Raw genomic sequence first — 12,592 nt, 5'->3', positions numbered from 1 at the left:
AAGGTTCATGATTCTTTGTATGTTTTGATTTGCTGATAATGTTTTCAATATGCTTCGACTGAGCCTCGGAGAGAGCATGTTTCTAAAGGAGGGAGCGGTGTTCCAGGGGCACACCATGGTTCCCATCGGGGTTGTTGTAGAGAGACTCTGGATGGGTCAAGGGGTACCTGGGTCACTGTTGTGCACACCCCTCCATAACCCCCCCCCCCCTGAGAATGAGTTTGTATGCTGTAGCCCAGCAAGGGCAGGAAGTCTCACCAAATGATTTCCCAGACACAGGCAGGGTGGGCAACTCCTGCCTCAAGACACTCAAACCAGTGATCCAGGTTAGGAATAAGACACATCATTGTTCTTCCTCTTGACGTATTCAGTCTCCTTAGTTTGATAATGATCCGAGGGCAGCAACATTGCATATTCCTCTTACTCCTCTTCTGTTAAAGCAACATCCAAAGTTAATAGTGCTGCTGCCCAGGAGTAACCTGGGTGTTAGGAAGACGGAATCCTGACCACAGGTGTCACAGATGGGAACCCCTGAAAGGAGCGTTATGCGTCTCTGTCCCTGGCTTTCGACTGGGATGCCTCTAACCATCAAACCACAGGCACTGACTCCAGTTAAGACTGCGAAGAAGGCAGTGCTTCTGTCTCACATAACTGGATCTTCCAAGGATGAATGTTCTAGAAGTGACTCAATGGTTCCACCGAGATTCCCTCCTTCTGTTTAGAGGTCAGCTTTGGCGTCATCTTCTGGCTGTCGTGATTGCTGAGTGGGGACCGTCTCCTGGTGGCTTTCTTTCACTTCTTTCTAGGTGAGTGGGAGTAACTCTTTATCCCATAAGTTATTTCCTTTATTCTGTATGCACACAGGCAGATCACCTGCCACCCTAGGGCCAGCAGACTTCAAGAGAGTGGCAACTATTGACTGGCTCTTTAAAAGGATGGAATTCCCTACTCATGACCTCCAGTTTATTAAAAGACCAAGAAATCTGAGCCTTAGCTGAAATCTTCCAGTTCTCGAATGAAAGTAACTTACTTTTCTTTTAAAAACATCAGAAAGGTCAATACAGCATGATTAGGCAATGAGACATGAATAGGCAACACCTGAAAGGGGTCCTTGGCTAGTCTTTCAGGTCTCTGGGGAATTGAGCATTGACAACTGGGATAAAGGAAGCAAAGAGTGAGCAGATTCTGTTAGAAAGTTCTATGGGATGGTCAACAAGACTGGAATTGAGAAATTCCTGGTATATTCCTCCTCCCCCCTCCCGTTTCCATCTCATGACCGCCTAAGAATAACACAAGAAATAGATTTCAGTGCCCCCACCCCCACCCCCCAGCACCATGGAGACTTTTAAAAGGTCAAGAGCTTTCTTAAGAACTTAACTTACTACCTGAGTGTAATAGGGGTGCTAGGAAAAATCAGAAATAATGTTCATTGCAGGTTAAACGCTGCACTCCACCCGCCCCTCAGGCAAATTCTAAATGTTAACACAAGCATGGATGAGCCTGAAAAACTACAGGTTTTCCATTCCAAAAAATGCTTTTGTGGCTAATTAAAATTAGTCTAATTTTGAAATGATCGCATCATTAAAGAGTATTTCAACTGATATTGATTTGATGATACCTACAAACATCTTAGGATAAAGAGGTTGGTGTTTTAGCATTATAAGTCGCTCTGATTAAGCCCAGATCTGTAAAATTGATGACATGAGCTGCTGATACTTCATTCATTTTTTTCCCGGGCATGAAATAATTATGAATACTTCATGCAATCTACGTTTATTTTATTTTTTACAGGGTTGGGGGATGGCAGGATAGGTGTTGGCTAGTTCTTTGCTTGTCTATGGTATTGCTCCAGCAATATCTTAATTAAGTCTAGAGTCAAGATGAATTATGCACGCCAAGTGCATTTCTAATCCTTTCAAACTTACAGTTTTGATGGGTGATCCCAGCCAGCTCTTCAGAATAGTGTCTATTTGTGTCGATAAATCTTCTGGGGTCTGTCAGCCAGGCCTTCAGTGTTGTTGGCGGGAGGAAGGGCTAGGTCTCAGAAAAGCTGGCCATTAGCAGGGCAGTCTCACTGAAGTTTCACTTCACGCCTTGGGTCAGGCCTTCCTTCGCACTGACCACTTGACACATATGCTCTGTTCACTCAGTGCCTCTACCTGCCTGCTGGTTGACCTGGTATCCTTACCTCTCAGCCTGTGAAGACTCTAACCAGCTGCTAAGGCCAACCTTGACATTTTAGCTCTCTCAGAATTCAAACCCATGGGGATCTTCCCTTTCTTCACCACTTCAAAGGAGTTCCTAAATCACGCAGGAAAGTAGTTCAGCATATTTGTACCATGACTCATTCATTCAACATGTAACCATAGAACCCAGTCTGTGCCAGACACTGTTTGGGGTAGAGCGATGATTGAGGTAGGTGAGACTCCTGCTCCTAGGGTGCTTAGCAATACAGATTGTAGAATGCCAGTTTGTAGAATGTCCACGACCAGCACGGAGAGCAGTATGACATATAAACTGCTGATGGGAATCCGTGTGGAGATCTCCCATACCGTGAGCGTTAGTGGCACTAGCATTTATTTCTCTTTGGCTGAAAGACTTGTCCAGTGGCCCTGATTCAGAGAGTCCATGCACTGAGCATTGGAGCCAGAATGACCAGCATAGCCACTTGTCAGCACAACTTGCAAGTCACTTTTTACTGATTGCTCAAGTAAGAAAAATGCGTCCCGTGAATGACCGAAAGCGATCTCTTGTTTTGTGCGTGTGTATCTGATGGAATCGGCCACAGCCTGAGACTTTGCTAAAACTTCACTGCTAGCTTTCTTTCAGTCGGTACAGCTTCAGCTTTGCTGCACGTGCTCTGTTGGGTTTCCCTTTGGTTCTCAGGCCCTAAGAGATGGATAGTTCTGAAATCCAGACCTCACATGTCCCTGTATTTTGGGCAGCTAGAAAGCAAGTCCATGACCATAGAGGCCAATGGTCCTGCGAAAGCGACCCTGGATTCTTTACTCACAACAGCCCCTGAGTTTGATCATCCCGTTTGGGTGGAAGGCAGAACCGGTAAGTTGGGAGACTACTTTGGAGATGCGATGTTGTAAAACTCTTCCTCTATGGCAGGCAACACTTTAGCGGGGAGAGATTATGGGATCGCTTTCCCTGTAAGGAATATTCCAAATTTCAGTTCTTTGAACAGTTATGCGAGCGCGCGCGCACACACACACACACACACACACACACACACACACACTTTCGAAATAGTTCTTACTATCCGTATTTTCCTCTGTGTGTGATGCTTGCCGTGATTACAACAGGGAAGGCGTGTTTACACAATGAGATTTAACATCGCTTAGTGTTCTCTTTGTCTCCCGAAGTGCTGGGACACAGCCATGTGACTGCCAGCGACCACGCCCTGTGGGAGGCCCTTTGGCACACTGCACCCAGCTCCTCCACACATCTGAATGTTTGACAGGTGACCCTTTGGCTCTCAGTTTCAGTGATTTTACTGTTTTTATCAAGATTGCAAAAAAAAAAAAAAAAGATAGAGCTTTGTATGTCCCCCGGTTTTATGAGTCCTTATTGAAGAAATACCAGCAGGGAACAGTTTATGGCATGGCAGGCACCAGCTAGCTCATAGTGCAGCTATTCAAAGTGGGAGCTGATTGAGCCACCAGCCCAGGAGCTGCTCCGGGGAAGCTTCTACCTACCTGTGACTGCGGATCACTGACGGCCCATTCCACAGCTGACCCTTGGTGGTTGGGGAGGGAGTTGGTCTGCCAGCCCAGTGAACGGAGCCAGGGAAACTACTGACAAGCGGGCTTCCCTTTTCCCAGGATGGATGTACCCGTTGGCTCTCATGGAAAGAAGAGAGTTAGCAGGAAAGGACAGTAGAGGATCAGAGAATCCTCTTGCTGGACAGAATGGTGGACAGCAGATCGGGGAAATATGTATTGTTCTACACATTTGTCTCTGGGGAGCATGCCTGGATTGGCCCCCCCAGGTAAGTATTCCTCACTTTCCTATGAAGCTGGCCCAGGACTCCTGCCTTCCCTCCACAGCAGCTGTGAAAGCGGAGGATCGGGTATAGGGATCTGCATCATCTCAGCCCCAGGGCCAGAGTCCACAGGAAGCAGGCCGCTGCTAACAGAGCCCCATGCAAGCCCTTGGGCCTTGGCAGGTTGGGTGTGCTGACTCACCCCAAAATCCAAATGTTGGTGTCTGTAGGGCTACAGCCCAGAAGCTCCAAAGGCTGCTCTGCCTGCACACAGTGGCTGGAGAATGTCTGGCAATGAATGTCCAAGGAACACTGTCCCATCAGTGGCTGCTGTCCATTACACGCAACTGCATCATCACCTTTGCACCTCAAGTAGAACTGCCCAGAATCTCCCTTGTGGCCAGGTATCATACTGTAACTGTCCCAACCAAGCCCCAGTAGCTGACTCAGCAAGTCTCCCCATCTTCCTACTGGTGTTCCCACCCTCAGATGTTCATTGTGACTCTGCTTCGCGAGGATGCCAAGCTAAGACCTGACTAGCACACTGTTGGAATGCCCTTCCTTTGTTCTTTCTTGAGGAACTGAAATCTACTCACCCTTCTCTCCATTGTGCTATTTCTGGCACAGTTCAAATAAGGAGGTACCTCTTTGCCACTGGTGGATAAAACACTTAAAGAGAGCTTTTGAGGCTGATTTTTGGGAACAGGGATCCAGATGTAACTGCTTTTTAATAAAGGAACCAAGAAAGGCACCTGCCAGAGGAGCTGACGATCAGGAGCTGGAAAGATGGAATAGGAGCAGTGAAATCAGAGAATCAGGACTGAGTGTTCTTGGTTGGAGCACATCAAGGATTAATGAGAAAATAAGGTGGTGGAAAGACGGTTGGGAAGTTGCTCAAGATTGCTGTAACCCATTCGGTACTCAAGGAAGAGTTCAGAGCAGGTGTGAGACATGTATCAACACATCTACTACAGAGTAAAGTTGAAATAAAACTTCCTCCATGAAGCTTATCACCAAAGCCATTCAAAGGCTTAAGGGAACAAAGCAGAAAAAATGAAAAGGTAAGAAATGAGCTCAACCTGCCACTTGTGCGGATACGAAGGGCCCAAACATGGATAAATGAGTAGAAACAAGGCATTTGAAAGAACGTGCAATGGAGGGATGGTGGCACTGAGCAGTTGGCCATGACTCCCAGCAGGGTCTTCCTCAGCCAACCTGATCCCTGTCTGAATTCTCCCACAAGTCTGGCTTCAGGTGCCAGGATTCTTCCCAAAAGCCACTCCACTGAGATTACTTAGGGTGTTTCCAAATATTTCATTCAGAACTGATGGAAAGTCAGGACTCCAAGTCTTCTGTAGTAGAGTTGGGGTGAGAAACAACCCAAGAGAAAAGTCATTTACAGGCCCTCTCCCCACACCTCCATGGGCCAGCTTCCCGAAGGCTGCCTACAGGAAGGAGCTTGTCCAGGCTTTGAGTGCCTAAGGCGTGGTCCTCCCTAGATCTCTGAGCATCCTGACAGTCATTTTGTCTTCTTTTGTGAAACATTTGGAGCATTTTATTCAAGTCAAAAATGCATGTAGAAAAGTGCAAAGAACATAAGTATGCAGCTAAGTAATTCCTCATACATCGAACACATGCTTGGAATCTTCACCCACGAAGACCTGCCTGTTAGCAATCTGTAGTTCCGCCTTGGTTTTTGTATCAGTTATTTATGGCATAAGACAAAGTGTAGGAGGGCATTTCATAGCAATTTGGAAAAAAAAAACAACAGAATGCAAAAAATTTGCTGCAAACATTCTTTTGGAAATCTGTGCGTAACTTCTTTCATGATATGCTTTATCCCAGAACTCTTTGAAGACCTGTTGTCTGTTTATTCTCACAGTGACTTTGGGTCAGGGCTTTGGGAGTAACTTGCCTGTGTGGTTCTGGCTATACGATGAAACATGACTGTGCCTGTTCAACTGGAGATGGTCATTGACCACAGGGAACGATGCTGCTTTGAGGAGCCCAGCTTCCTGCTGGCTTGTTTGACTCATGAGATATTATTGTATAATGATTTTGCTAGTAAAATGATCAGGTAATGTGTAATTCCCTAAAGAAGAGTTCCAATGTGGAGCATTAGAACTTATGTGGTCTTATCCATTTGAGCGTTATCTTTCCCATTTATTCCCAGAAGATACCGAGAAGTTAATAAGTGTCAGTTGTATGACAAAATCAGCCAAAGCTCTCCTATTGTGTGTTTTTCTTGTCTGAGGCTGAAACAACCTCTCTGGCATCAGCAGCCAGTACAGTTTTCTGACTTGTCCTATTATCAGGGAGAAGTCCAGAAGGAGAGGTGATCAAATGAGAATCTTCTTGTGTGATTCATCCAAGAGGAGTGGCCTTAGGGCAGGTAGACGCGATGTTTCCTGGCAAAGCAGCATGGCAAGGACATGGGCCCTCAGAGAGCATCTCCTTCCGCCCTGATTGAAAGGACACAGATGGCAGGTGGTTCTGATGTTCTTGCTTCTAGAAAACCAACGCTGTGTGGTTTAGTCCTAAGCACTCACTTTTGTGCTCATCACACTTACATCCCTGCTGACTAACCTCCCAATGTGGAGGCCAAGTGGCTGTTATCTAACTTGTATCCAATTTCCAGCTGTTAGAGCTGCACTTTGGAACGCAGGGTCTCCAAGCCAGGACGGAAGAATAAGACCAGAGACTGTTGTCTCCACACAACCCAAGGAAGCGTCTTTGGGGCGGTAACTGTTGGGAGCTGGTGCAGAAGCTCAGGGCTGGGAGGAGTGCGCTCTGCTCTCCCTCCCATAGTGCCCCACTGGCATCAGGCTGACTCACCCACAGGGGCGCCTTTGTTGACCCTGTCTCCACACTTCTCACCTGCCCTTGCTGCAGAGTCCTTGTCTTATGCCTCATTCTGGGAGCATCAGATCAACACAGGCAATCCTGAGTTGCAGCTTTCATCAGTTGATTCACTTATTCAACACATATTTTTTGAGGTGCTTCACAAAACTCTTGGAAAAAATGGAAATCAGAGGTGGATATTGTGGAGCAGGACAGGCTGCCACTTGCTGTGCCTGCATCCCATGTAGAGTGCCAGTGGGAGTCTCAGCTTCTCCACTTCCAATGGAGCATCCCGCTAGAACAGACTGGGAGACCGTGTGTGATGGCTCAAGCGTTTGGGTCCCTCCCACCCATATGGGAGACCCAGATGGAATGCCTGGCTCCTGGCTTCAGCCTGGCCCAGCCCTGCTGTTGGGAGCATCTGGGGGAGTAAACCAGCATATGAAAGTTCTCTCTCTCTGTGGCTCGGTTTTGCAAGCAGATGAAAATAAAAAAATTTGTAATTAAATGTTAATGAAATAAAACATAAAACTAGTACATAAATACATTTAAAACCAATTAAAATGGAATCAGAAGAGAACTTTACTTTGGTAGTTTCGTTACATACACACTGTATGTAGAAAACCCTTCATGTGCCTGGTTTTCAAAGTTTTAGTGCCAAAATAAACTCTTTTCATCCCATTTTCCATTAAGAGTTTGTTGCTTGCCTGCTGTGTGCCAGGCACAGAGCTTTGACTGGAACTACGCTGGGGCACAGGAGCAGAAGATTCTCCTAGAAAACACCCCTTCGTGTCCTAGGGGATCAAAAAAGCCTACATACACATGCCACAGAATGTTCTGGAGCAGGGCTGTGTGAGAGAGCGACTACCTGAGGTTGGAGAAGCCAGGAAGTCCCTCTGACAGGCTCAGTCCTGAGGTGCCTGGCCAGGTCTGACTCCTGTGGGATGCTCCCACACAAGTAGATGGCTGACCACTGCCGCTCCATCCTTGCCGCCCGCCTTGGTGACGTGGTGTCATTTTTCGTGGAGACACAGCCAAGGCAAGCTTTGTGGCCTTCCAGGCTTTTTCCTGCCATGAAGTGTAGATTCAGGCTGGTCTCTGGATGCCCAGTGCTCACCTGGCTTTGCAGTGCTAAGGAACCTGCAGCCAGGTGTTATGGCCTGGATCCACCAACACTGAAGAAGATGGAAGAATAGAGACCGACATTTACCAGGAAATGAGATTCAAAATGTTGTCTTCTTCGATTCTGGCCCACATCCCTTGAGAGAAAGTTTCTTAGTGGGACAGAGAGTTGGAGGACTCACTTGAGCCACCTGTAGGCAACAGTCACTATGATAAGACCTACAGGAGATGAGTTGGGTACCACTTTCTGTGATGATAAACAAACACTCTGCTTGGACCAGGCTCATACCAGTTTAAAGAAACCAAGACTGGCCTACCTGGATCCCTGTAGCTCATTATACATGCATAGTAATACATTAGCATGTTGACACATCTGCAAGCCACCGTGACAGAGACATTGGGCCATAAAAGGAGAGATAGAAAGTGATGGTCAGATTTGGAAGCATGTTTACCTACTTCCCAAGCCATAAATATCCCTGCATGATTAGGATCTGCCTCCCCTTCATGAGAGTGTGCCTGCCCTTTTATTAAGTAACCCAAATCATCTTAAAACATAATTCATAAATGATGCCACTTCCGTCTGAGTAAGCTCCGCTTTACGTCTGTGGGTTGATATTTTCTTTCTCAGGAAGTTGCTTATTTTTCATTATTCGTTCTTTGACCAATTCCTGGATTGTTTCTTGAAGTCAAGATCCTGGGTACCTCATAGTTCATGAATCAATGAGCAATTGGCATTGGTTCTTGAGCTGGAAACTGATTCAGAGAAGTTAAGTACTTGTCTTAGGTGTAGATGCTAACTCAAGGTCAGCATCCAGGCTCCTGCCGTAGGACTCCAAACTCAGGGGCCTTGCACATCATACTGTCTACACACAGCCGCAGTCACCGTTGCTTTGAGAGCTCTTCAGTTTTACACGTTCAGCAGACTGGGTCAGCCAAATAAACCCTTATTGTAATCCTTTGGTTCCATAGTATTCTGAAGTGGTCAGTGTCAAACATGGGAGCCCAGCTCCGGAGCCCCGCCTTACCTCTGGGTCGGCTTGGGTCAGAAGGGAGCAGGTGCCATTAGACTCTTGCTGGTCACAACCTCTTGACTGGATGCACAGGAAATGCTGTTCAAGGAGGACTCTCTGCAGGGTTGACTGGCAGGTGCTGGTCTCTTCCCATTGCCTCTGGTTGAGCATCCTCCAATTGCTTTCCTTGATGACAGTAACAGCAGAGATAACGACCTTTATGGGGTCAATTTTGGTGGCCCTTGTTCAGCTCAGCATTTGCTATTTAATAGTTAAAACTGCTGCTGAAACATCAAGTCCCTTGTAACACTTTTGTTCTCTAAAGAGGGGAGATCATACTAACACAGGTAACAGGTATTTCAAAAATATTAGCCGTTCAGAGACGTGGAGGCTTGTCAGTAGGAAGACCATTACTACATTTTTGTTTCATTTCCCACACTCTCCTGTAATTTCTTGGGAAGTGTTCAATAAAGATTGTTCCCTTTGCATTTATCTAAGTCTGGCTTCTGTCAGTTTATACACTTTGTAAAAATGCTGTCAATCCCCCATTTCTTGAATCCGTTAATTATCAAATTGACTGTCTGTTTAGGCAGAGGAAAACCCAAATTGTGTGGGATCTCACCCACCCCTTGATGAGTCAATTCAGTAAAACATTCACAACAGCCCTGCTGGTTTGCCCAACGTGCCACCAAGTGCGGGAAGGGGCGTGCAAGAGATGGCTGGAGGTTTGTCCTCTCCCCTGGCTGCTATCCTTGATAGAGGCTGCTTGGTGGTGCCAACGAGCACAGAGCTGTGCTCTACAAGCCAGTACTGCAGGAGCAGACTGGACACCGTTCCCTGCGCCTCTGCAGCTGGAGCTCCCTGTACCTCAGTGCATTGGGTCTGGATGTCTTGTGCAGATATTTGGGTTCCCTGGGAGGATCATAGAGGGATTGAAGAAACGGAGAAACGCAGGGAGACTCAGGATCCAGGTGACAAGGAGTAATAGGCAGCTGCTTCCAGGAAACTGTTGGCATAAACTGTGTGGAATATTGCCATTATCAGTGTGCTTAACTCTCATATCTGTGCAGGATTAAAGGGGCAGGAGAGAGAGAAGAGGAGGAGGAGAGAGTTCGTTCGTTCGTTCTAATGGTGCCCATCTGGAAAGGGAAGAATCTTTGGCAATTCCCCCAGAACTCACTGCATTTCTGCAGGGGATGTTGACCATCCTGATGACTTGTGGTGTCCCAAGAAATTCCAGTTTTATTCTTCAGAAGATACAGATGTGGATGCCAGGGAGTAAAGCTGCAACACCTCCGGGGCATGCAGCTTCCCACCTGAGAGATAATATGGGTGAAGGGATTGAATTTTGCCCTCCAGACAGCATGACCAGCCAGGTGATCATGAGCACTGGGTTTGCCTTCAAGATACGAGCATTCCAAAACCTTTTCTGAGAAAGCAACCCGAGCTGTGCCGGAGGCCGTATGGGGGATCGGAGGTTATGTGGGTTCCTTGGAAATCAGAGTCTAAAGAGAACTGGGTATTGTGGGTGCTGGACAAGCGCAACCATTTCTGGGTGTGCACAAAAAAGTCAAAGTGGGGACTTGCGTCACTGCTTCATCTTACGCCCATGTTCATAGTGATTTTGTTCGTGATAAGCTGAAGGTGGATGCAACCTAACGCCCGTTGGCTGGTGAGTGGATGAATCAAACGCAGTCTAGTTGTAGAGTGAGATATTATTCAGCCTTCGGAAGGGGGGGCAAGTGGACACATGATACAGCTTGAGTGAACCTCAAGGATACTGTGCTGAGTAAAAGGAGTCAGTTCCAAAGAATACATCTGTGCGACCCACTCACTTGAGGGACCTGCAGGAGTCAAAATCTTTGTGACCCTGCGTGAAAAGGTGCTCTGGGGCGAAGGAAATGATGAGCATGGGATGTGTCTGGGTTGATGAAACTCTTTTGGTGGTCATGATTGTACACCAGCGTGAATGCAATCAGTGCTCCATCTCTGGACACTGCAAAGGTCAAAACTTTGGACTTTTATCTTATGTATATTTTACCACAATCTAGAAGAATTTTAAAAAGTTAAGAAAGAGGTTTAGGCTGCTGACACACAGTTCTCAACCACATTGCAGTAGACGTTGTCTGAATCTGGCCCTGTGTCCTGCCCTGAGCCTGAGACGTGGTGGAGGGCAGGGGAGGGTTGGGGTGGGATGGGGTGCCCCCTACAGAAGGTGTCAAGGGGATAATAGTAGAGAGGCTACCCTGTTTTCAGAGGAAATCCAGATTGAGCACCAGCCCTGCAGCCTACTTAGTCATGTGTACAAGCTGCCCAGGCTTTCTAAGCTTCCTCTCTTCCTTATCTATACAGTGAGTGTTTCAATGACCAGCTTGCAAGTTCACCATGGGGACTGCATGGGACGATTTGACAAATAGCCAAACCCATAAGAAGCCCAACCGGAAACACATCGGGGTTACAGATTCTGTGCAGAAAACGATCATGAATAACCCTGGAGCAAGCGTAAAGATGGTCAAGTTCGATCACTACAGCAGACGTGGGCATCACAAATACAATGCAATACTCATTATTTTTTTATTTTTCTGAAAGTTTAATGGAAAGGCAGAGAGAAAAAGAGAGATGAACTTTTCCATATATTGGTTCACCCTCCAAGTGCCTGAGACAGCTTGACCCAGTTAGGCCAAAGCTGGGAGTCAGGAACAAATACAGGTCTCCTGCAACCATGGCAGGTGGCCACCTGCTTGAACCCTCTAGGGTGTAGACTAGCAAGAGGCTGGAGCCAAGATATTCCATGTGTGTTGCAGACACCCCATGTGGCATTTTAATCACTGCACAAACACCCCAACTCTGGGATACCTATTTTGACCTATGAGGTCGGAAAACTCAGTTACTTGAGAAGGAATGTTGTTGAAAAAGTTGTGATAGAATAGCAGTGTAGGCTGTTATTTCCAGGCAAAATAATGCCAACCTGTGGAGGACAATCTGGCAATATTTAAAAATATGAAGAAAAAAAAAAAAGATCCATGTTTTCTAGGGACCTAGCAACTCTCTTCTGGAAAGTTATCCTTCAGAGATGCATGAATAAACACAAGTGAAATGTACCCAACATTTCTTTACGGGAAAAAAACCATTTCAGTATCCATTTTTTACAAGGAATTTGTTAGAGAAACTATGTCACAGCCACATAGCAGGAACTGCTTGCAGCTGGGCGAAGGATGGGGATGCTGTGTGAATATTGTTAAATGACAAAAAGTAAAGTATAGATAGCAGGTACAGTCAGTAGTATTCTATTTTGTGAGAGGTAGGGGAGTCAGAGATTTATCTGGGAGCAGGTGTTGGCAGACACGAGTGAAAACGCCTGCCTTCCACCTCAGGGTACCCGGATTCAACAGCAGACCCTGGCTCGGCACTCCAGCTTCCTGCTAGTGCAGACCCGAGGAGGCGGAGGTGATGGCTCATGCCTTGGTTCGCTGACACTCACAAGGGACACCCAGACTGAGTTCCAGACTCCACGTTTTGGCTTGGCCCAGTCTTGCCGGTTGTGGGTACTTGGGAGATGAAGCCGCAGGTGGGAGTTCGCTTTCTCTCTCTCTCTCTCTCTCTCTCTCTAATAAAAAAATAAAATAAA

The sequence above is a fragment of the Ochotona curzoniae genome, unplaced genomic scaffold (genome assembly GCF_017591425.1).
Source record: "Ochotona curzoniae isolate NIBS_2020 unplaced genomic scaffold, NIBS_Ocur_1.0 contig_2699, whole genome shotgun sequence".
In the NCBI taxonomy this organism is placed as follows: domain Eukaryota; kingdom Metazoa; phylum Chordata; class Mammalia; order Lagomorpha; family Ochotonidae; genus Ochotona; species Ochotona curzoniae.
The sequence above is the reverse complement of the archived record's forward strand: the minus strand, read 5'-3'. Positions refer to the sequence as shown.